Source organism: Arachis ipaensis, chromosome B08 (assembly GCF_000816755.2).
Source record: "Arachis ipaensis cultivar K30076 chromosome B08, Araip1.1, whole genome shotgun sequence".
NCBI classification, from domain to species: domain Eukaryota; kingdom Viridiplantae; phylum Streptophyta; class Magnoliopsida; order Fabales; family Fabaceae; genus Arachis; species Arachis ipaensis.
In genome coordinates, this window is record NC_029792.2 from 61155448 (window position 1) to 61162439 (window position 6992).

At 35.0% G+C, this 6992-nt stretch overlaps 1 long non-coding RNA gene across 4 annotated transcripts; it reads left to right on the plus strand.

The window, feature by feature from the left end:
- LOC107614445 lies at positions 1439-6890 on the plus strand. 4 transcript variants are annotated; one of them, XR_002352468.1, is made up of 4 exons: positions 1439-2072; positions 2163-2263; positions 2367-2481; positions 4209-4261. It is a non-coding gene; the product is annotated as an uncharacterized LOC107614445 (long non-coding RNA). The 4 variants fall into 4 exon arrangements; XR_002352469.1 differs by lacking the exon at positions 4209-4261 and adding an exon at positions 3535-3583; XR_001614442.2 differs by lacking the exon at positions 4209-4261 and adding an exon at positions 6287-6890 and having other exon boundaries at positions 1440-2072.

Sequence of the window (6992 nt, forward strand, 5' to 3'; positions counted from 1 at the left end):
TAATTTGTTACTGGTGCCTGAAATTACCCATAATCTCATGAGTATTTCAAAATTTGCTGCTAATAATAAATTTTATTTTTTAATTCTATCCTGATTTTGTTATCATTCGTGATTAGGCTACTCGAGAGCATCTTCTCCAAGGCATAGTTAGGAATAGAATCTACACTTTTGATCTCAGTGTTCTAAAATTAGTTTCTACAACACATTCTGACTATGTCTTGTACCAAAAATAAGCATCAGACTAGTTTTGATCATAAATTTCTTGATTAGTTTGCCTTTAATTCAAGTAATTCAGACCTTTAAAATAGTTATGGATGTAGCATTACAGCCTATAATTGTAAATAAGAAACCTACTGTTTAGTTGTGCCATAAACGGTTAGGTCACTGTGCAATAAACACTGTTGAGACAGTGCTTAAACAATGTTTTATGTCCATCTCTTCTAATATCAATCCTGATCATGTTTGTGAAATTTGTTCAATTGAAAAAATGCATTTCTTGCATTTTCCTACAATTGATACTGTTTATACATTACCTTTAGAATTAGCTTTTGCAGATATTTGGGGCCATCCCCAATAACCTCAAAAAATGGATATAAATACTATATATGCTTTATGAATGCATAAAGTTTACCTGCATTTTTATGATTGTCAATAAATCTCAAGCACTTGCAGCCTTTCAAAATTATAAATTGCTCATGAAAAACAAACTTCGATATAAATTGAGAGCTATACAAACTGATATGGGTGCTGAAATTTTGTCCAAAACCTTTTCTAAGCATTCTTCATAGAAAGTCTTGTCCTTACACACATAATCAGCAAGGCACAGTTGAAAGGAAGCATCGACATATAATTGAGATTGGACTCTCTTTACTGGCCACTGCCTCCTTGCCAATGTCCTTCGGGGGTGGGGGATCCCTTTTCATGCTCAATCTACATCATAAACAGACTACCAGCCACAGGTTTGAAAAATCTGAGTCCATATGAGCTTTTATTTATCATAAACCTGATTATCACTTCTTTAAAGTGTTTGGATATGCTTGTTATTCTTGTCTTATGTAAGATCCAAGACTTTTGAAAAGTCCTATTTTGAACTAATCCCAAATTATATATATTCTAATTATTGATATAAAATTAGTGGTTATGAAATAATAAGAATTTTATATGATTAGATTTTAGATAATTTAATTTATATCATTTAATACTTTAAGTTAAAGATAAAGAAAATTAATTATATTACCATGAATTTTCAATTAGAATAATTTATTGAGAATCAATTAGTATTTTTATACCACAAATAATATTTTAAAATAATTTTAGAGATTTAATTAGATTTCAAAATTTATACTCCATGCCTCAATTTTATTGAAATTACTTTACTATAATTAAATTCAAAATCTTAATTTTATACATACCCTAATCCTAATTAAATTATAATTTTTTTCTTACTCCTAATGAAACCCTAGCCGCCATTAGCCCTCACCAACAGCAGCTGAAACCCCCCCCCCTTTTGAACAACCAAAATACGCACCCATCAGAAAAGAAAAAAGAGACAGAAAGGGGAAGAAGGAAGGGGACTGAGGGAGGAAGGAGAGGGGGGAGAAGAGTGAGGCGGCATGGTGGGTGTCACTGCCACCGTCGCCGCCGCTGCTAACAGAGGAGAGAGGAGATCTGAGAGAGAAGGAGAGTGTCGCGAGGGAGCCGCCGCGTCGCGTTGCCGTTTGCGCCAGCGCCGAGGAGGACCGCGCGAGAAAGAGGCGCCACCGTCGCTGTCTTCATCGCGTATGGAGTTGCCGTTGCCGACAAGCCCAACCACTGCCTAGTTGTGTCGCCGCCATGAAGACCTCGCCAACATCTTCCCCTTCGCAGATCGTCGTCGTCTTTGGAGCAGAGAGCGAAAGAGATCTTACGGTGGAGGAAACAGGGAGGCGCCGCCGTGCAGCGAGAAGCTACCGCCGCTGTTGCGCGCTCTGTCACCGCTACTGCTGGGGCTGTGCCGTCGCGACCGAGCTTCTGCCACTCAAAAACCACCGCCACTGCGACCAGAAACCACCACTGAGGCCTAAGTAAGTTTGGTAAGCTCTAATCTTGCCTCAGATCTTCTTTTCTGTTAAGTTGCTTCTACCGTGAGTTGTTACTGAGGTTGTTTGCATCGGATTATACAGTCACCACTGCTGCAGGACCATCAGAGCTTCCGGCCGTTATTAGAGCTGCTGTCCGGTCAATTTAGAAGCTGCTACTGTGTCGTTCTATTCTGTTTATCATGGTAAGATTATTCGGTTCCGTTCTTATTTATCGCAATACTCCATTATCAATCATGTTCTAATATCGCTCAATATCCGTCCCACGTTAATTCTAAATTATGTCAGATATGTGGTTGTTGCTGTGATCCCTACGGTTGATTGGGAATTTCTGCAGTTGATGCCGATTAACATGAGAATAAGGATTTAATGGGTTTAATTATGCAACTTGCGACTAATTGAGGTAGGAATTTTTCTTAAATCTATTTTACATTACAAGGTTGTTATAAATCCATATTAACATGTAAAATACATTTTTGTGATTTCGTGAGTCTTATAAATTGAATTGAGTTATTTTGGTTGAATGAGATTATTAGTTTGATTGATAAACTGATCGATTGAGAAAGTTGGATATTTGGATTAATTGATTTTTTTTTGGTGACTATTTGGATTAATTGATTGATGTTGTTAAAGTAGTTTTCCTTGAATTATTAGAGAAGATTTATTATTGCCTTTTAGGTTAATTTTGGAAACGGTTTGATTTTAGAAAAGATTTAATATTAAAATTTGATTTGATATTAAACCCGATTTGATATTGGAATTTGATTTTAAAATAAATTTGGAAAAGACTTGATATTTGAAAACGGGTTATTTATTGAGAATGATTTGCTATTTTGGAAATAATTTGAAAAATGTTTGAGGGATGGTTTGGTTTGAAACTATTTGAGAAGACCGAGAATTCTTAATTATTGATTGATGCTATTGGTTGAAGTCGGTTTAAATTGTGATTTATAGGATTGGTTGATTGAATTCTGGACTTTGTAATTTCCTTGGGTTGAGTGCTGTTGTTGTGATAATGGTTATTGGAAGTGATTTGACTGATTATCAGGTGTTTGGTTTGGTTTGGTTGGGTCCCGAAAAGGGTGGCAGAATCTGAGTTTTAGAGGAGATGTTGCCAAAATTTTATAAAATTGGAAGTTTTGTTTGAAATAATTGTTTAAAAAGATTTAGTTCTTAAACGTTACTTGTTTCAGAATGATTTATTTAGAAAAGAAAGAATTATGTTTTGAATTGAGATTGTTGATTAACGGAAGGAAAGATGATGAGGATTGATTTGAAATATGATTTTTGAATGAATTTGGAAATGGGATATGGATTGACGAATGATGATGATATTGAGAATGGCTTAGATATTGATGAATGATGAATGAATTATTTATGTGGCTTATGAATTTGAAATATCTGAGATTTGAGGTTCCTTGGATTAAGTGTCATGGCTTGCCACCACGTGTACCAGGTTGAAAACTCGATACTCTGTTGACCTTACGACGTAAGTGTGACCGGGCACTATATAAATTTCCGGGAATGTTACCCCCATTGAGAAATATTGATTATTTGAGAAAAAGCTATGCATAGACTCTTGGGGATGCACGTCGGGGGACAGTCTAAGGACAATTCAGACTTGTCGGGTTGGCTGGATAACCGACAGATGAACCTCATCAGCCATAGGACAGGCATGCATCATATGCATTTGCATGCTTTTCTTGGGTTTGAACTTATTTTGGTTTGCCTAATTGCTAAACTGTTCTTAACTACTACTTGAACTATTTGCTGTAACTGCTACCTACTTGTGCTTTCCTTGTCTGTCTTGCTTGTGTTTGTCCTGGCATGCTACATTTGAGAATGAACTTTGATGCTTAATTAATGATTGTGTTGTTTGATTGCGTGGTTGATTTCTGATTGAGATTTTCTTATAAGAAAGGAAAGATTTCGGATTTCTAAAAGATTAAACATTGTTTCTTTGAAAAGGTTTTGAACGATTTCCTATTGGTTTTAAAAGATTCACAAGGCAATGATAGTCACTGAGCTTGAAAACAGTTTTCTTATTGAATATCTTCTTATAACAACTTTGAAACTCTGTGGTGAGACCGTGTGGTTAGGTTCTCACCCCCTACAGCTTTACTTTTTCAGGAACTGGATGAAGAAGCATTAAGAAGAGTTATACTGCGTTTGGTTTATATGCTATTGTATTAATTAGATTAATTTCTTCCCTCGTTTTTGTTATTACAAGTTTGTAAGAGGGATAGGAATTGTATGTTTTATATGTATACTATATTGAGTTATTATGTAAGGAGTCTTGTATATGAATCTATGCCTGTTTTGTATTTTTCTCAAGATAAAGTATTTATTTCTGGTTTTTCAAAGAAATCAGCGATACAGTGTCGAGTCATAGGCTCCTATTTTAATATTTAGTATGTAAAGTACTCGTAATACTTCTTGCTATCAGAGTAGCGTAGCCGGAAGCGTGACTTCTGATAGTGAGGGTGTTACATCGTAGGCCTTATAAAAAAAGCAAAATTTAATTACAAATCTAAACTATGCTTATTCATTGGATATAATTCTCAGTACAAAAAGGTTATAAATGTACGGCAAAGAATGGAAAAATATACTTGGCCAGACATGTTAAGTTTGATGAGATATCCTTTTCTTACTCTAGATTGTTTTCTCCTAATTGCAGTTTTGTACCTGAAACTTTTTTGACTAATTCTCAACATTTTAATTCTGCTTTTCAACTACACATAATATATCTTCATCTAGTAGCAATGCTATTACTGTACATGACTCTTTAGCATAGGACTCTAGTAATGTTGTTTCTCATCATAAGTGTGACTAGTACTACTTCTAATAATGATCACTTCACAAAGGAACATAGCATTACTACTACAACCAAACCTAATTCAGACCATAATCCTAGTCCTCCTATCACAAATGCACCTTCACAATTTTTTAGCAACACATAATATCCTATTTCTACACTACCAAGTTCTATGATACCAATTAACAGAATTGAAATTCAACTACCTGCTATATCATCTAGTAATACTCATAACATGACCATAAGATCTAAAGCCAAACAGTACTCCTCTACTACTTTTATTGTCTCTAAACATGTTGAGTTTGATCTTATAAATAATATATCAAACAATGCAAAATAGGCTCTGTAGTATCCTCATTGGAAGGCTAATATGGATCATGAGTACAAGGCCTTACTAAAATCTAAAACTTGGACGCTTAAAGAACCTCCACCGAATGCTTCAATTTTGGGCAGAAATGGGTGTTTGCTGCCATAAAAAGAGATCCTCAAGACAACATTCTTAGGTATAAATCTAGGTTGGTGGCCAAAGGGTTTCACCAAACTGAAGGAATAGATTATGATCAAGGCTATAGTCCTATTGTGCGACCCATTACTGTTAGAATTATATTGACCCTTGTTGTCTCTCTATGGTGGAATATTATCCAGTTTGACTTTGATAATACATTTTTGAATGATAAATTAGATGAAAAAGTATACATGGTATAGCTAGAGGGTTATGTTGTCTCTAATTCTTCAGTAGTGTGTGACTTAAATAAAGCTATTTACAATTTAAAACAAGCTCCAAGAACTTGGTTTAATACTTTATCTAACACACTACGACTATTTGGTTTTGTAAATGCTAAATCAGATGTGTCATTGTTCATAAAAATTACATCATCCAATATCATTTATCTTCTTGTGTATGTAAATGATATCATTGTTATAGAAAACATCGCTCAAGATTTGGAATTATTGATCACACAAAATACAATTTTCCCTTTGAAGGACTCGGGAAGATTTTGCTTCTTTCTTGGCCTCAAAGTGAATTACCTACCTATGGGATAGATCCTATTACCTCAATCAAAGCATACAAATGAGTTATAAAAGGAATCCAACATGGATCAAGCAAAGCCACTGCCAACTCCAATGGTTTCGAATGCTAAATTGGCCATTAGTGATTCTGAGCCTTTTGAAAATCCTAAAGGGTATAGAGCTATTGTTAATGCCTTGCAGTACCATACAGTGACTCGTCCAAATATATCATTTGTAGTCAATTGTGTGTTTCAATTTATGCATAACCTAACTGTTCTACACTGGAAAAGTATCAAGCACATACTTGGTTACAACAAAGGTACAATCAACTATGGAATTAAGTTTACAAAATTCACTGACTTTCGACTTCTTGCCTTTGCAGATACTGATTAAGGAGGAGATTTGGATTATCACACATTCATTATAGGATTTTGTGTCTATTTTGGCACCAACCTAATCTCTTGGAGAAGTGTTAAGCAAACCAAGGTTAGTCGTCACAGCACAGAGGCGAAGTATAGAGCCATTGCAGTAGCTCAATCTGAGATAAATACCATTCTAGAAATTATTGTCTGAGCTAAAAATACCTCAACCTATACCCCCTACTATTTATTGTGATAACCAAAGTACATGCTTATTATTTGTCAATCCAGTTTTTCATAGTAGATATAACCATTTAGAGTTAGACTTGCATTTCATACGAGATTTAGTAAATAACAAACAACTTTTTGTGGTACATATTCCCTCGCAAGATTAGATAGCTGATACGCTTACCAAGCCTCTATCAGTTCCGAGTTTTTGTAAATATAGAGACAAATTGAAAGTGCCTCACAACCCACACCTTAGTTTGAGGGGGTATTGGTAGTATAGCTAAGTCTTTATAAAAGGAGAGTGTATTAACTAAACTAAGTCTATTGGACTAGTATATTATATTGGTGTAAGGTCCAATGCTGTATTATGGTGAATGTATATACTTTGTCCTTTGTCTATTCAACACGTACTCTCTCTTCCTCTCATTCTTTTCTTGCTTCTCGATCCTTCTTGATTATCAACATCCTTCGTTGTACATTCTAAACTCTGGTGTGACTAAA